Source organism: Pogona vitticeps, chromosome 5 (genome assembly GCF_051106095.1).
Source record: "Pogona vitticeps strain Pit_001003342236 chromosome 5, PviZW2.1, whole genome shotgun sequence".
Classification (NCBI taxonomy): Eukaryota; Metazoa; Chordata; class Lepidosauria; order Squamata; family Agamidae; genus Pogona; species Pogona vitticeps.
This window is the reverse complement of record NC_135787.1, coordinates 12777230-12796269: the sequence shown is the minus strand read 5'-3', so window position 1 is coordinate 12796269 and position 19040 is coordinate 12777230. Positions and strand designations below refer to the sequence as shown.

At 44.2% G+C, this 19040-nt stretch overlaps 1 long non-coding RNA gene across 1 annotated transcript in view; it reads right to left on the bottom strand.

Annotated features, from left to right (window-relative positions):
• The window catches only part of LOC144589580 (uncharacterized), a 46327-nt gene that overhangs the window by 6756 nt on the left and 20531 nt on the right, over window positions 1-19040 (bottom strand). The window lies entirely within an intron of this gene.

Here is a 19040-nt window from a genome sequence, read left to right as displayed (position 1 = left end):
TGATGCAGGAAATCCACAACTTAAGTCCAACCTTTGTTCAAAAGGCTGTGATAAAGTAGAGTTCACCAACCTTGGAGGTCAGCTGTTCCATTAGTGAACAGTTATATCCATCAGGAAGTTCTTCCTAATATGTGCTGAAATCTCCTTTCTTGTAATTTAGTGAAACAGAACTGAATGAATAAATATATGCAGAAAATGACAGAGACCACAAATGGACTGATTTGCACATCTCTAGTAATAGAGTGAGCTGGCTGGATAGGTTGAGAGTTCAATTCCCCACTGTGCATTCCAGAAGAGCCAGCCTGTGTGGCCTTGGGCAAGCTGCACAGTCTCAGGATGCCCCCAGAAGGGAATGGTAAACCACTTCAGAGTATTCTCTACCTCAGGGGTCCCCAACCCCTTGTCCGCGGTACTGGCTCATGGTCTTGGTAGGACCAGGCCACACGGACAGATCTCCTGCCCCCCACTCCCCCCCTGCACATCCACAAGCATGCACGGCCCGCCCACCTGCACTCATGGGTGCCCCGCCCACCTGCACATGCATGCAAACACTCCTGCCCATCCACGAGCACACCCCGCCCACCCACGCATGGGTGTGCATGTGCCCTGCCCACCTGAGAGTGCACCCCACCCACTCACAAGCATGGTGGTGCCCCAATCCCCTCACACATGGACCCCACACACCCCAACCAGCTTGCAATTTGGAAAAGGTTGGGGACCACTGCTCTACCTGGAAAGCCCTGAAGAGAGTCACCATTAGTCAGAATTGGCTGGATGGCACATTATTGTTATTAGTAATAGACTAGCTAGTATGACAAGCAATATTTACTAAGAGTATCTTGCAATGTGGAAGTCCAGGTATATATAAAAGTGGCATTCACAGGAGGAGGGGACCACTTGGCAACAATCAGCATCCATAGAAGGAAAACAGTCTTTCCAAAGTGGCTTTGATAATGATAGAGCACAGTTGCTTGTCCATTGAGTGGAGTGGCAGGAAGAAATGTATCTTTTGTCTTCCCACCCAATAGCTGCAGGATTAATTTATGTTAGACTTGACAAAGCAATGGAAGCCATCGTTCCTGTCCCCCCCCCCACCTTTGGAGTAGCCAAGATTTATGGCCTCTTCTGCAACTGATGAGGTTTCCTCTGGAAGAAGAACTTCTCACTCCACCCTCAAATTTGTCTAGTGTCCATTTCTGCTGCCACCGTGCTTTTGGTTCATCCACTGGGATATCCCTGATATTGAAATGGAAGGCTAGAAAGAACTGTAGCTTGGAGGCAAATTTCAGGGTCTGCACTCAGAAATTAGGAGTGGATTCTTCCAGGGGTGGGGTGTCAACCAAACCCCAACCCTATTCTCTCCATACTGCACCTCTGGTATTGCCCACCAATGCTATTTCATTGCTGTTATTATTACAAAAGAGTACAGCAGAAGTGTTTCGCAATCACTTGAGGAGCCAGTGATTCTTAACATTTTTTTTAAAAGAACAAGATGGGGAAAAGGGGCTTACCAGTCATTTTATAATCATACACTTACAAATTAACCCATCAGGACTGAAAGTCAAAGGACCTGTGTCCCTCAGATATCCACCAACGTCTTCCTCTGTACTGTGATAGCAAGTGGAGAGAGGTCAGTTCTAGATTTTGAAGAGAATAAGCTGCCTTGTATTGGATCGCCCGTTTCCCCACCGCGGCTAGCAGCATCTCATCTGACCGGCAATCAGTTCTCCAAGGGTGCGAACAGACAGGCATTTAGCCCGTTGTTTGTTTTGCTGTGTGGACAGGTTGGTTTGCTCCTTTTTCTGACAATCATCTGAACCAATATGTTTTAATAATATTTTAATTGGCTTTCATTCTTGTCTGTTTAATTATTTCAAATGATTTATTAATTATATTTATAGGCTTGATTTAAAAGTTGCAAACCTCCTCGAGCCCCTTGCACAGAGCGAAAAGCCATATATAAACAAAAAAATATTGTGTGGTCCTGGAAATATTAAGCTGAACAATCATGTGCACTTCATACCAGAGGATGTACTGTGGAGAAACAGTTGCATGCCACTCCCTTCATATTTTGTTTTGGCCCTTCCCTCTGCTAATATTTAAAGGTACAAAAACTGAATATCTAGATAGTACATGATTGACCCAACTCCAGGAGGCAGTGGAAGACAGGAGGGCCTGGCGTGCTCTGGTCCATGGGGTCACGAAGAGTCGGACACGACTAAACGACTAAACAACAACAACACGATTGAAGGGCTACTGTTTCCTCTCCAGCTGCCAGTGTACATGTAGCTTTGAGGGAAAGCCTCAAAAATTTATGATGGTTATTAGTGCATTTCACTCGGTGTATAGAAGGAAATATGAGGAACATATTTCATGATATTTCTTGATAAAGTGAATTTCTACTTAACAGGACAAAATGAAAGTAAAGCAATATATCAGTGCAATATATGCAGTGGAAAGAAAGCCCGATTGATCTCAAACAAATAAGATCCAGTGCAGCAACCAACAAGCCAATAGAAAACAATTATATAGAAAACATTAACAATTAAAATAAAATCAGTGGTTTTGTAAACATGTCTTCTCAAATCTGCAAATTTTTAGGACTTGAGTCCTAATATTTAGGCTTGATTCTTTAGTCCATCCCCATGTACCAGCAATGCTGAAAAGTAAGAAATCATCATCATCATCATCATCATCATCATCATCATCATCATCATCATCATCATCATCATCATCATCATCATGTTGCCACCCACTGCATCAGTAATCTTGAGAAATAAGGAGCGTATTTATGATACTGGTAATAATTTTCTGAATTAATTGTTTTCGGTATTATATGTATATTGGATATTATGTTGAAACGTATTTATTTCTGAACTTTCCTCTTATTGGGTGGTGATGATGACTTCTGAAATTAGTATGGAGAGGAGGATGACCTGATGTTCTTCTATATCCTTTTAATTTCTTGCCTCAATATTTGATACTTGGCAATTTTTGTATTTTCAGTACTTTTGAGGTTGTTTGTTGATGGGATTCCACTTTCTATATGATATGAGGTTCATGGTTATGATCGTGATTATTACAGTAACGATACTGTTCTTTGTAGAACTGACCACATTTGGCAATTAACAATTATGATCTATCGAAAAAGTCCATTTATGACAGATATGCTTGAAATGTTTCAGTTGTGCTGCTGTTCTAAACGGTTCACACATAACTCATGTGCCAGCACGTGCAATTCCCTAAAGTGTACAGAGTCAGACCCAACCCCATGGTGCATGCATATGTAATGCTTATGGATCATTTAGGCAAAAGGAGAAAAGCTTCTCTTTCTCTCATCCTTTTCTGTCCTCAGAAGTCCAGATGTTATCCAGAACAGGTGTCTGGTAACACTGATTTCCCCGGATCCAACCAATTATTTGGGGTTATAGCCAATAAGAAAGCTTAGCTTCATCCCTACAGAGACCCATCTTTTTCTTCTTGGAAAAGGTTGTGGCCTAGGATATTTGTCTCTTCTGCCCCCTCATAGGGTAGGTCAATTTTATTAATAGAGTAACCTCTCTACAGACTTTCTACACAACTGTGGCTACTCCACCCTTGGTTGCTGATATCATACCATTGGAGGCAACTGCTCACAGAACTGACATTTTCTCATAATTTCCACCAGCCTCTTCATGGTCTTGTCCACTTCCATAGATAAGATTGTGTGGGTGCAGACAAATGTAGCCACTAGGCCTATGTGCTACTGGTCCCATGTTCCAGAGTCCAAGGGTTCTTTTCACTAAGACATTCTCATAACTTTGGTATCATCAGAGCTATTCATCATGGCCACTGTGATAAGAATCTTGACTTCAGAATTAGCCAGCTAATCAGGGGCTGAAAGGTCAAGATCTAGTAACAAAGGGTACCTATGAAGAAACAAATAGGACTGTATTTTCTCAGGTTAAACACTCCAGCGCACTGACAAAGACAGCAATTATGTGCTGATAAAACATGGACACCACCACTTCCAGGCAAAAGATTTCCTCCCACCCCGTGGGAAAAAAATCTTACCTTGCAAAAAAGAGGGATCAGGTGACCGTGCTTTTTTCTTTGACCGCCAATGTTTGCTCAGTTTAGAAAACACAAAGCATCCTCTCTGCCTCCCAGGATTAGGGCAGCTCACAAAAAAAAGAGAGAGAGGATATTACATATGTCTCCTTAGTTTCCCCGTCACTGAAAGAACATTATTTGCCAATCTGGGGAATCAAAGAAAAGATTTGCAATGGAAATTCCTAGTTCTTCATCGCATCAAACAACGCCTCGTCCCAGAAACTGGAAATGTTACCTTTCCCTTTTTCTTTTTAGAGTGAAAATCTTTGCTCACGCAAGGTCTCATCCCAAATAGGAAGCCGCTTAAAGGCCAACCAAGGGTGCAGCACAGAGCCTGGCCAAGGCTTGGTTTTGAGGAAGAGATCTCAACAACCACAGTTTCGGTTTCCCTGTTAACTTGGGAAAAGCCCGAAAAGAGCAAAACATCCCTAATTGTAGCTCTGATGGGTCGTCCTGACAATATAGTAACTTGCATCCACGCCCCTGATGGGAGGGAGCATTCTATAGGAAAATACGAGAACATCTAACATAAGGGTCAGACTAGAGACAGGAAATACTACCTTAAAAAAAATCACAAGTCTCATTGTACTCTAGCCGGTGGACACAACAGTTGGACTTATCTGGTAGATTTTGTTGAATCCTACAAAAGTGACATCTCTGGATCAGACTCCTTGACTGGGATCATGCAAGGCATTAGACCTTTTTCTCCCTCCTGTAAGGAGGTATCCTGTACCCCTTATGCAAGGAGAAGTTGGACTGTTAGAACATCAACCTATGCCTGCACAACAGTAATCCTGCTGATCCAGCATTACTACGCTGGTGGAGAATTCTGCTCAGTCAGCCCTCAGGAGGAACTTGGGCGACCCTCTGCAGGAATGGCTCCCATATTTGTCTTTGTAAATAAGCATGTAATTGAATTGCCCCTTTGTGCATATGGACATTGCCTCTGCGCCCGTTGTTTTTTACTGATAAATGATCACGATTATTTATCCTTTTTATTTCTCAGCTTTGCTCATGTGCATGGGGTGGATCCAAAATGCAAGCATAAAAATGAAGAGTCACGTTCTAAAAGTTTGTGGGTGAGATGACATGTTCGCAAAATGTTTGATTTATTTTATTTCAGGAAGCAAATTAGCAGATATTGGTAACCAAAGATTTTGGAATAACTCCAGTTCTTGAAATTAGCACGGGGAGGAGGAGAATCCGATATTGTTTCCATATTCTTTTAATTTCTTGCATCTTCCTCCTCCTCGTCTTTCCACATTCTTTTAATTTCTTGCATGATGATGATGATGATGATGATGATTGATTGATCTGTAAGACCATTTAAGGAACCACTTCCTTTGGTAACAGCCTCAAGGCGAAGTTCTGAATGCTAACATTTATGATGTATAAGGTCCCTGGCTACCACGCGTGGCTGCCGTTTGGGCACACCTGCCATTAACACTGGCGTGGCAGTTATTTTACTGGGGGTGACAGATTGTGAGGTAGGGAGAGTAATTCAGACTATTACCTAGGTGAAGGCATGAAAGCTCCGTGATATATGAAGACCACTTAAATTCATTGTATCTTGTACATCACATATTTGATAGATTATAGCTGTGGCATTAAAATGGAAATGGTTTCTCTGAGGCCTGACAGGGGCCGGGGTGACCCGTGACCTCCCTCTGAGGAATGTGACTGACCGAATTATCAGTTAAGAGAAAAATCTGCGGGGAATAGACTCACAGTGATGGAGAATACACCATGCATATATATATATTTAAGGAACTTTGGGCTTGATTGAAAGCTGTGGCGCATTCAGTCCGGTGGCGCTTTCTTTTTTTGGCTCCCATTTTCCACCCTCTCCCTCCTCCCCCCACGACTTCCCCAGCCTGCTTCGGCCTCCCCATCCCTCCGCTTTCTTACCAGCAGGCCTCCCGATATTGATTGAAAAATTGTTATTAGAGATAGAAGGCCTCCTGCACGCTGCCTAGTGATTTAATCTGGAAAACATTTAATTTTATGAAGCGGTAAATGATCGTGGCACGCTCCCTCGTGTTCGGGAGCAGCTGGCTCTTTAGCTGCTCACCCTGACGGGTCCCTCGTGTCCTCTTTGCAATCATGGGCTCCCTTCCCCTTTGCTTAACAAGTTATTTCAATTTCTAAAACGAATGCTGAACAAGAGAAAGACAACATGCAAATCGGGAGCCGGGAGCGCCATTCACACATGAAAAAGCACCTTTTTGGAATTCCCTCAACTCTGCCTCCCTCCCCCTCCCCCTCCTTTGCATCTGTCAGGAAAGGGAGGGAGGGTGTATGTGTGTGGGGGGGGTACGGTGGCGTTGGGGGGGGAGAAACGGAGTCTATGTGTTCTCATCAAATTGTTTTTACCAATGACCTGACACCACCATCTATAATTAATTACATAATTTACATTAGACTATTGACTAAACAAATACATAAATCATAGGCTGAGTCAATAGATTCAGACATATTTAATCATGTTCTAAATAATGATTACTGCTCCCATAATGCAATAATTATTTTCAGCAGCTGACTTGAATTAATCTTCTGTCAAAGTGCCATCTGAGGAAAGCCGAGCAAGAGGAAGATGAAGGAGGAGGCACGGATGAGGGAAAAGCTGTCTACTCATCCTCTTCCCCTCTCTTTTTGTTTAAAAAATTCCCTACCCCCCCCAGCCCTCCTCCTCTCACTCAGGGGGCTGAACTCCATCTGATTCTGGAGGCTTTCTAGAACATTTATGCGCATTTTGCCCTCATTGCTTTCAGCAGGAGGTACAACATCTGAGCCCCTCTGGGAAACCACGAGCACTGATTTCCTTAGTTTCCCCCTCCCCAATAGTCCTTTGGGGTGGATCAGTGCCAGTCTGAAACATGTATGCCAAGATCAGCCAAGTACATAGGGCACTCTGTTAAAACCTGGACTGGTTTGAAAGGGGAACGTACTTCCCCCTATCTGTTTCATCCTCTGGAAAAATGGAAGTGCATTGAAAATCCAATAAATCAGACTGTAGCTGTCAATTATGGGTAAAGCTGGTCATGTCCTTCCTACCGCCATTCATCTGCTCCTTTCCAAAACATGATATCGTATACTTATTCTGTATACAGTTGAACATATTGGTTGAGAATGTTTTTATGGCTTTATTGTTATTTATAGCCGTAGCAAAACCAATTTTTGTTAAGTGGAATTTTATTGAAATCTGCCCTGAGAATTTTAATGTAGTACATAAATATACCACAATATTTAAACCAATCAATAATATTGTTACTGTGTTTCGTTTTGCTCTTAATTCAGTTTGATTAAAGCTTCGTTCTTATATATACTTACCTGGGAGAGTAAACCCCACTGAATTCAATAAGACTTCTGAATAGGAATTTATAGGATTACCCTGTAAAAATATTACTTCTCTTTATTGTCAGTGACTGAAAATGTACATTGAACAGATACCTTATTTGTGAATGAATCAAATCAGATCTTTGCATAGCTTATACAGCTTGTACGTTGTCTAAACCTGAACATTCTCATAGACTCATAGAGTTCATAGAACCTGGGACCGGTGCTTTTCAACCTGTTCATGAATGAGCTGGAGACAGGGATAAGCAGTGAGGTGGCCAAGTTTGCACATGACACCAAACTTTTCTGGGTAGTGAAAATCAGAAGGGAAGAGCTCCAGAAGGATCTCTCCTTCTGGGAGAACAGGTGACAAAATGGTGAGAATGTTTCAATATAAGAAAATGTAAAGTAATGCACATTGGGGCAAAAAATTTCAAAATTTTAGTTATCAGCTAATGGGTTCTGAGCTGTCCATGACAGATCAGGAAAGAGATCTTGGTGTGCTGGTGGACAACTCGATGAAAACGTCAACCCAGTGTGCGGCAGCAGTGAAGAAGGCCAATTCCATGCTAGGGAGCATTAAAAAGGGGATTGAAAATAAAACAGCCAACATTATAATGGTACAAAATGTCATTGTAAGGCCGCACCTGGAGTATTGTGTACAGTTCTGGTTGCCACACCTTCCAAAAAGACATAGTGGAACTGGAAAAGGTGCAGAAGAGAGCAACTAAAATGATAACTGGGCTGGGGCGCCTCCCTTATGAGGAAAGGCTACAGCGTTTGGGGCTCTTTAGAGAAAGGGTGCCTAAGGGGAGACATGATTGAGACGTATAAAATTATGCAGGGGATGGATAAAGTGGATAGAGGGAAGCTCTTTTCCCTCTCATGCAATAGTAGAACCACTCAAATTGAGTGCTGGGAGAGTAAGAACAGAGAAACGAAAACATTTCTTTATCTAGAATGTCGTTAGTCTGTGGAACTCCTTGCCACAGGATGTGGTGATGGCATCTGGTCTAGATGCCTTTAAAGGGGATTGGACAGATTCCTGGAAGAAAAGTCCATCACAGGTTACAAGCCATGATGGGGATGTAGAATCTCCAGGCTTAAAAGAAAGGGACCTCCAAATGCCAGATGCAGGGGAGGGGTATCAGGAGACAGGAATCTAGTTGTCTTGTGTGCTCCCAGAGGCATCTGGTGGGGCCGCTGTGAGATACAGTAAGCTGGACTAGATGGGCCCTTATGTTCTTAACTCTAGAGTTCAAAGGTATCCACAGGATGATACAGTAAATCCACATTTAGAATAATGTGAGCTCTTCCGTTATCCCTATTACCTGGAAGTCTCTAATTTTAGACGATCCACATTGTACCTTGTGTGGCGGAGTGGACAGAGTGGTGGGCTAGGAGTCAGGCAACTTGGATCCAAATCCTCACTTAGTCATCGAAAATCACAGAGGGAGGTGGAACTAGAAATCCACTCCTTAAATAACATGCGTCCCTTAAAAATCCTGTCAGGGTTGCCATAACATGACACCACACACACAAATGCTGTTGGGGGCAAGCACTGTCTGAAAAAAGCCATTGCCTGTCCATGACGGAGGATCTCTTTTCTAAAGTTAACATCGGAAAGGAGCATGTGGGCAGAACAAGGGGATGCCTTCATCCCACATTTGGAGAGAGGAGCTGCTCTGATCCGTAGCCATCTATGCTAGCGTAACCTTTAACAAGAGCAGACACTCTTTAAACTGCTGGTAGACACGTGTTTGCAGAGGGCATTCCTGTGTGCCGTTCTTGGTCCCACATTTAAGAAGGCTGTTGACAAACTGGTGTATGGCTTGGGGACTGAATGGGAGGCCTGACCCTTTCATCAGGCAGGGCCATATGGTTGCCTCTGGTTCACCTGCCACTTGCCCCCCACCCACCCTGGAATGGCTGGTGACGGCTTAAACTGGGCCACTTTATTGAGCAGGTACTGATACTCAGTGCTATTCCCAATCGAGGGCCTGAGGTAGTGCAGGATTAGGTTTGAGGCCGAAGGTCACACAGGACCCTCCCCCCAACCATATATGGCTGAGTCCCATGCCCCATTGTTGTGCGGTCCCTCAGACAGCACGACTCTGGCCAGCACCTCATGCGACCACCCCCTCAGGCCTGTAAGTTGGTGACCCGAGGCCTGGGGAGGGACCCAGCACATCCTCCCCCGGCTCTGTAACCGGGGTCAGATGGGCTATCACCTTCCATGTACTCCCTGGGCATTCACCAATCCTTGTTCTTTCCGCACTACCGGCCAATGTGACATATAATAAACCAACAAGCATCACACAACAAACCTACACCAGTGTGGGATAGGCGAAAAACCCTGCAACCTCCGGCCATTTTAGGTAACAGGGGAAAAATTCCTATCTGGCCCCCAAATGGGAGACCAGTCAGACTCACACTGGATTAGGGGTAAATGGATGGGAAGATAGCCTCAGAAGGAGGCCAAAATGGAAGGGGAGTGTGGTTAAATACTGTAGCATTCAGCCCTGCCCTCACCTGTCCGTCACAGCTGGGCAGTGGAACATCAGCCAATGAGGGGATGGAAAGTGGTGCAGAAGGGGGAGGAGCTGGAATATATAGGGGGGTGTATGATGAAAGAGGGAGATTTGTGAGAGATTTTGTGAGAGTGAGTGATGAGTGTGTTTATGGGCCTGTGAGCCAGATAGTGAGAGAAGAGTCTGTGTGTCAGTGAGAGAGAGAGTTATTGATTAACCACTTGTGATTTACCTATTTTATTTTATTAATCAAATAAACAAGTTTAAGTTTTTAAAGAAACACATGATTCAGTGATTTATTGGTATTGAAACAGCAATATCTGGTGGCAGCTACCTGAGAAGAAGAGTGAGCACTCCTGGAGGCCTGAGTTGGTAGAGGCTTCAGTGTGCCCGCTACAAATACCGCGTTCCAAAACCCCACCTCCACTGGGTGACGCAACGTGCTGTTGGGTCTTTCCTCATCCCATGTGGGGGGGGCAAAGAGGCTCCATTTGCCAATGTGGTGTGTGACAGCGGAGCGGCCATTCTGATCAAGCTTGGAACAGGAGTGAGGCAGGATCTTGTTCTTTCCCTGAGGCAGCCAAATGGTTTGGGCAGGCCAGGATGTGGAAGAGTCTGGAAACCAGGTTCTGTGAGGAGGGGTTGAAAGTGGTGAGGACCTCATGGATCGGAGCATGCCAGGCCCTCTTGTCTTCCACTGCCTCCCGGAGTTTGGTCAAATTCATGTTGGTAGCTTTGGTGACACTGTCCAACCATCTCGTCCTCTGACGTCCCCTTCTCCTCTTGATCTCGCACTTTCGCAACATCAGGGTCTTTTCCAGGGAGCCTTCTCTTCTCATGAGATGGCCAAAGTATTAAAGCCTCAGCTTCAGGATCTGTCCTTCGAGTAAACACTCAGGGTTGATTTCCTTCAAAATGGAGAGGGTTATTCTCCTTGCAGTCCAGGGGACTCTCAAGAGCCTCCTCCAGCACCACAATTCAAAAGCATCACTTCTTTGGCGGTCAGCCTTCTTTGTGGTTCAGCTCTCACTTCCATACATCACTACTAGAAAAACCATAGCTTTGGCTATGCGGATCTTTGTCCGCAAGGTGATGTCTCTGCTTTTTAAAATGCTGTCTAGGTTTGTCAAGAAGCAGGCATCTTTTAATTTCGTGGCTGCTGTTACCATCTGCAGTGATCATGGAGCCCAAGAAAGTAAAATCTTTCACTGCCTCCATATCTTCCCTTTCTATTTTCCAGGAGGTGATGGGATCAGTGGCCATGATCTTAGGTTTTTTTTAATATTGAGGTTCAGACCATTTTTTTGTGCTCTCCTCTTTCACATTCATTAAGAGGTTCTTTAATTCCTCCTTGCTTTCTGCCATCAGAGTAGTATCATCTGCATATCTGAGGTTGTTGATATTTCTTCTGGCAATCTTAATTCCGGTTTGGGATTCATCCAGTCCTGCCTTTCGCATGATGTATTCTGCATATAAGTTAAATAAGGAGGGAGACAATATACAGCCTTGTCGTATTCCTTGCCCAATTTTGAACCAATCAGTTGTTCTATATCCAGTTCTAATGGTTGCTTCCTGTCCCACAAATAGATTTCTCAGGAGATAGATGAGGTGGTCAGGCACTCCCATTTCTTTAAGAACTTGACATAGTTTGTTGTGGTCCACACAGTCAAAGGCTTTTGCATAGTCAGTGAAGCAGAATTAGATGTTTTTCTGGAACTCTCTGGCTTTCTCCATAATCCAGTGCACGTTAGCAATTTGGTCTCTAGTTCTTCTGCCCCTTTGGAATCCCGCTTGTGCTTCTGGGAGTTCTCGGTCCACATACTGCTGAAGCCTACCTTGTGGAATTTTGAGCATAACCTTGCTAGTGTGTGAAATGAGTGCAATTGTACCATAGTTGAAGCATTCTTTGGCATTGCCCTTCTTTGGGATTGGGATGTAGACTGATCTTTTCCAATCCTCTGGCCACCACTGAGTTTTCCAAACTTGCTGGCATATTGAGTGTAGCACCTTAACAGCATCGTCTTTTAAGATTTTAAATTGTTTGACTGGAATGCCATCACCTCCACTGGCCTTGTGGTTAGCCATGCTTTCTAAGGCCCACTTGACTTCACTCTCCAGGATGTCTGGTTGAAGGTCAACGACCATACTATCTGTGTTGTCCAGGACATCCAGATCTTTCTGGAATAATTCCTCTGTGTATTCTTGCCACCTCTTCTTGACATCTTCTGCTTCTGTGAGGTTCCTACCATTTTTGTCCTTTATCATGTCCATCTTTGCACAAAATGTTCCTTTAATATCTCCAGTTTTCTTGAACAGATCTCTGGTTTAGCCTGGAGATTAAGAAGAGGCATAATGTCAGCTGTCTGAAGGTCAGTCACATGAAAGATGTTCTCTGTTGCTTCAGGCTGTGGCATGAGAGAACAAACTGGTGGAAACAGCAGGGAAGCAGACCTTGCCTAAAATGTAGGAGACATTTGGAGACACTTCCAAATGGTCAAAGCTATTTTTCAGTGGCACTGATTGCCTCAGGAGGTGATCAGCTCTCTTTCATTGGGAGGCTAGGTAACCATCTGTCATGGATGCTAGTAACTGTATCCTATACTGCAAAGGCTGCACTGAGCAGAGGGCTGGACTAGATTACCTCTAGGGTATCTTCAGAGTGTACGATACAAAATAGTGCCACACGCAGAAGCTGAGTAGAGGCTTCAGAAATCTTTACCAAGAAATGATAGTGATTTGTTAACTGTAACTGCTTTGTTAACTCTGCTTCTATAAGCAGAGCTTATCCCTTCTCGATGGCTAAGCTGGGCAAGAACTGGGCAGGAAAAAAAAGTGGGATTCTGGGAGCAGATTCCTATTGTTGTTCGCAAAATGTTGGTAAGGTGTATCAGTCCCCCCATCTATAATATGGGGTTCATGGTGCCTGGCCTATCTAGCAAGGTTAATATAAGCCTTGTAACACTGTAATGTATGTAAAGCGCTTAGAATGTCCTAAAGTGCTGTATAAATGCTATGATTTATTATGCAAAATTATAAAACTCTGAAAGGCTTGCTGTGAACACTTTAACAAGCCGTCTGGGCATAGGTCGGCTGAAATTAAATTAAATATTAACATCTTTTGCTTTAATGTTGCATGGCCGATGTAATCCATGCGCCGTTAATGAACCACAATATATTTACACCTCAAACAAAGAAGATCCTTGCTGCCCAGAAAGTAGTTAAATTGCCCTCTTCCTGGTGAAATTTATTGCCATTTAAACATGCCAAAAGGCCATTCTGCCGGTCATTACAATAATCTATCATTTCTGCAACTGCTGGTATCCTGCTCTGTGGTCAAATTCAATCTGAGAAGGGTCAACAGGATTTTTTCCGCCAAATGCTTCCCCTCTTGACTGCCATCAATTTACTTTTGTCAACAAAAAGGGCATTACTACCGAATGAAATAGAAGATCCCCCTTAAGACCTCTGGCAAACAACAGGAGCTCCTCTGATGAACAGCGTCTCGCTCGCCAGTGTGTGCACGTGCATTTTTCGTGTCACGCAGTACATGCGAGGGCCATAAGTGTATCAGAAACGGGAGCCATGAATTTTGCATTGCCTCCTGTCTCCATATGCCCCAGCAAATGAAAGCTATACATAATTGCTGCAGGTGCTATTAATAATCCGCCGCTCCCATCCATCAGCAAAGATGCCATTTTTAGGTAGGGGCGTATTTGTCTTTCAGAGTTTATGATTACCTTTAAAAATATATTAATGTTTCTGACATTCTTTTCTATTCTTCCCATTGCCCCCTTCCCTACATGCCAGAGTGCTTGCTAGCTTCTTTTTGACTTCTCTTCCATTCTTGGAACAGATCCATAACTGGTTGTGTTGCACTTCACAGTAAAATAATCCCTTTAAGCAGGGGTGGCGATGGGGGCTGTTAGGCAATATTGAAAGGTGTCCTCTGTTATCCACTGATTCTTCTCCTGTCCTTCAAGTCTTTCCCCTTTTTTGTCTAGATAAGTAGGAAGTAATAAGGCAAAGAGGGGACGTGGTGGCGCTGCGGGTTAAATCACAGAAGCCTCTGTGCTGCAGGGTCGGAAGACCAGCAGTCGTAAGATCGAATCCACGCAACGGAGTGAGCTCCTGTCGCTTGTCCCTGCTCCTGCCAACCTAGCAGTTTGGAAGCATGTAAAATGCAAGTAGATAAATAGGTACCAACATGGTGGGAAGGTAACATCGTTCCGTGTCTAGTCACACTGGCCACGTGACCACGGAAACTGTCTTCGGGCAAACACTGGCTCTATGGCTTGGAAACAGGGATGAGCACCACCTCCTAGGGTCAGACACGACTGGACTAAATGTCAAGGGGAACCTTTACCTAACAAGGCAGAAAAGAGTTCTACCTGTCTTATTATGAATATGTCTGGCGATAAACACCTACACTTTGGAAGTAATGAGTTGCCAAAAGTAATATAGTTACCTGTGACAGGTTGCCTTTGAGGTGAGCAAAGGTGCAAAAAAGTTGCAATTCAAAAATAATGAGTGGAAATGGTGTTCCTTTCCAGGTTTGACAAGTAATGGTGGACAAAATCATGTTCATGTTGACCTGTGTCAGCCAAAATGTGTCAAGCATTCTGCCCAGAAACAAGGAATTGCTCTATTCAATTCCACAATACACCATACATTTCCAACATGACCAATTGCATGATGCACTGGTGGGAGTGATAGTGCCGAGGCAGATAGCACTTCCATCTTGGTTCTGTCACAATCACTGCAACCATAACCTTGAATTATGCACATGTCCTGTAGTTGCACAACAGGGTTATGGTCACTGACCAGTTAATTTTTATCAGGGATATGCATTGCCTCTTGACCTGGTCTTTGCACACACTGCCTTGTGCTGTTTTGGAGAAACTCCAACCCAATCCTTTTGTCAATCAATGATGGTATTTGCGAGTTTCCAGCTGTCAGTGAAAAATCACATTCCTGCAAATGGCAAGGCTAAGTCATAGGCTGAATGGTGTAGGAGCTACAGAAGGTCCAGGGCAGTGGCAGTTGCAGAGCTGGCATCATGAGCATGCTGGTGACATTGAACCCCCTAAACTCCCAATAACCTCTCCCAGCAGTTTCATATAGATATTTAATAGCGTGCAGTACAAAACAGAACCCCAAGGGACACCATAGGCCCATGGCATAAAACAGCCATCTCCTAGCACCACATTCTGAGTTCTCCCCTCCAGGAAGGACCACCATACCCATCATGAAACCCATCATGTTTCCAAGTCTCATCTCAAAGACATGGCCCAGAAGGATACCAGAGTAGTAGATGGTATCGACAGCCACTGAGAGGGCCACCAGAATGAACAGGGGCACACGCCACCTGTCCAGTTCCTGGCGTAAGTCATCCACTAAGATGACTAAAACTGTCTCCATCCCATACCCCGAAGCCAGACTGAAATGGGTCTAGATAATCTGCTTCGTCCAGGAATCCTTGGAGCAGAGAAACCACCACACACTCTGATGCCTAGACCAGAAATGGAATATCTGAGATTGGACAATAGTTGTCCAGTAAAGTGGGATTCAAGGAGGGCTTTTCTAATTACAGTCGTGCCCCGCTTAACGATTACCCCGTATAATGATGAATCCGCTTCACAATGATGTTTTTGCAATCGCAATTGCGATTGCAAAAGGATGTTTTAATGGGTTTTTTCCGCTTTGCGACAATTGGTTCCCTGTTTCGGGAACTGATTCTTTGCATTATGACGATCAAAACAGCTGATCGTCGGGTTTTCAAAATGGCCACCGGCTCCTCAAAATGGCCCCCCGCTGTTTTCTAGGACGGATTCCTCGCTTTACAGGCACCAAAATGGCCGCCGTATGGAGGATCTTCGCTGGACGAGCAGGTATTCAGCCCATTGGAATGCATTGAACGGTTTTCAATGCATTTCAATGGGCTTTTTATTTCGCTTGATGACGTTTTCACTCTACAGTGATTTCGCTGGAATGAATTAACATTGTCAAGCGAGGCACCACTGTATGATCTTATTACTGCCTCCTTTAAACATGCCGGGATCCTACCTGGCTACAAGAAGCCATTCATCACCCCCTTAACCACTCAGCCTTTCCCTCTTTGCCTGCTTTTATAGGCAAGGGTCTAGCACCCATGTGGTTGCTTTCACCTCTAAAGTAAGGTAACAAAAGTTCTCTCTTCCTTTACATCCTCCCACCCCTTCCACATGGAGGAAGGAGACTTCTGGGTATGTTCTCTGCCAAGTCAACTGAAACTTTACAGTACAGTATCTTGCTGAGAAAACTCAGTCACAGAGCATTGCATACAAACTGTAACATTTAACTCCATGTTTAAAATAAAAGCCATTGGTTTATCAGATAGGTTTTGATAAGGAACCTTTATGTTGGAACCCAACTTCAACAGGGACACTTTTATAAAAGCTCTTCACACTGCCAATCCCCCACCCCAAGCTACAGGGAACACCACTGTTTGAGACAAGCAGCAATGGAGGTATATTGTAAGTAAAGCTTTTCAGAAGCTACTGATCTTTATAAGCTGATGCCCAGTTCTGAGGCTGAGAAGAACATCTGATGGTCTAGCCATACATGGTGATGCTGGCAGGGTAGGGAGACTGAGATAGCCCTCTGCAAGTTATCTGTGCAAGACTACTGATGACAGCACTCTATCTCATTCTGGGCAGTCTCTGGATTGGAGGGAAGATACTGATTGATTGATTGATTGATTGATTGATTGATTGATTAGATTTTTATCCCGCCCTTCTAGACATATGTCTACTCAGGGCAGTTCACAATAAAAGTATTCATAAAAACAATTAAAACAACAATTTACATTGACAATATTAGTATTAATCAAGATGGAAAATATGAAACAAAAGATCAAGTAGAAAGTAAAACTCAAGTATTGACAGGAGGGAAGGCCTGCCTAAAGAGCCAAGTCTTTAATTGGCTCTTAAAAACACCCAGCGAGGGTGCCAGGCAGATCTCTGACGGCAGGCTATTCCAGAGTCGAGGGGCCACTGCCGAGAAGGCCCAGTTTCTAGTTCTTTCTTTCTGGGCCTCTCTTGGCATTAGGCCCCTCAGCTGTCTTTCCTGGCTATAGCGAGTGACTCGAGTAGATCTAGGTGGGAGAAGGCGTTCTGCTAGGTATCGAGATCCTAAACCGTTTAGGGCTTTATATGTCATCATTAACACTTTGAAATCAATGCGGAAATGAATGAGCAGCCAATGCAAAGTAGCCAGAGTGGGAGAGATATGCTGGTGTTTTCTCGTTCCACTAAGTAATTTGGCTGCTGCATTCTGCATCATCTGAAGCTTCTGCATCAATTTCAAAGGTAGCCCCACGTAGAGCGCATTACAGTGGTCTAATCTTGAGATTACAAGTGCATGGACCAGAGTGGTGAGGGACCCCCCATCAAGGTACGGTCGCAGCTGGGTGATCCGCCATAGATGAAAATAGGCGGAGCGGGCCATGGACGCCACCTGGGTTTCCATGGTAAGCGCCAGGTCCAGATGTACTCCCAAGTTTCGAACCTCATTCTTCGTGGTGAGAGTCACCCCCCCCAAAAGAGAGGGAGTTTCCCAAGCCGCCAATGGAGGGGCCACCCACCCTCAGCACCTCCGTCTTGTCCAGGTAGACTAGGTGTCAGAAAAGAGGGAGAGAGAGAGAGATTGAAAATGGGTGATATATAAAGAGAAAGAAATAAAAATGCAGCAAAGAAAAAAAAGCTAGAGACAGAGAGAGCAAAAAAGATAGAGAAAAGGATTGGTCTGGTTCCCATCTGGCTTTGGATCTGCCCACTGCCAGCACGTACCCTCTTTGATAGAAAAGCCTTGGGGGCCCTTGATAGGAAAAAAAGAGAGAGTTCTCACCCTGCGTTAAATCAGGGTGACCTCCATCACAGGTATCAAGGTTCCTGAACATGGATCCTTAGAGGTTGTTGGGCTTCAACCCCTAAAAACATCCATCCAGGATGTTGAAAGGCCACAGATCCTATTTCAACCTCTGGTTAACCACTGAAACATATCAGCCCAATCCTGCAGGGAAGATCGATGTCCGTAAGGGCAAGTGCGCAGCCCATCGTGTGTTGTCACTTGTTGCCCCGTTACCCAGCTGACTTCAGTGCCAAAAGTTTAAGAAGCTCACCTAAGGAGCACACGGGAGAAGGCCTTCTCTTCTGTGGCTCCCAGACTATAGAATGCACTCAGATTGATTTTTAAAAGGGAGTAGAAACATATATTTTAAGACTAGCTAATGATGATTCGCTTGCCTTCTCATAGTTATCCCCCCAATAGAGTTCCAGTTGCACAAAAAGTAAGGTATTAAGTCAAATAATGACATTTCTAAAGCAGCTTGCCTTGTTCAGAAACACTATAAATGTGTTTTAAGTGCCCATTTAAAACAGTTGGAGTTTGCTACCTTCAGGGGCAGTTTAAGAGAAAGAAAGGAAAGAAAAACTGAAGGATGGTGGGGGGGACGGGACTGAGAGAAGGAGAGTTTGATGTAGCGTTGTCTCTTGATAGAAGTACGGACTGCTGCTTAAATTTTCACCTCTTGAACTGGCTTTGAGCCATTGAAGACATTTATTCTGTTGTTTCTTGGCTCAGCAGCATCTGTTCTTTTCTGCTTGCCACTTATTTAGTGGTAACCGTGGCTATTTATACAAACATGCACACTGTCTTGTGGAGACTGGGTATGCATTTTGCACTCCAGTCTCTGTATCTGGCTGCCAAGTATTGACGGAACCACTGTATCTAAAAGATCAGTACCCACACTTATCTACTGCCTGAAAATATTAAATTAAAAAAACCCAGAAATACATGTTTCAAAAATGTATTATCAGAACTGGCCACTAGAGGGGAAAAGGGACTATGCCATATATCTGTGGCTTTTGGCCTTTGCAGCAGGAGGGCTTGGCACTGATTCCTTGTGGGTACCACGGTCCTATTGTACTGGACACAAAGGCATGCGAATGATCCTTGATAGAAAGTAAAGGGGATTTGACCAATGAACTTTGGAGTTCCATGACCATGGTTTGTTGAACTTGCAAAATTCCAGTAGCCTTTTGT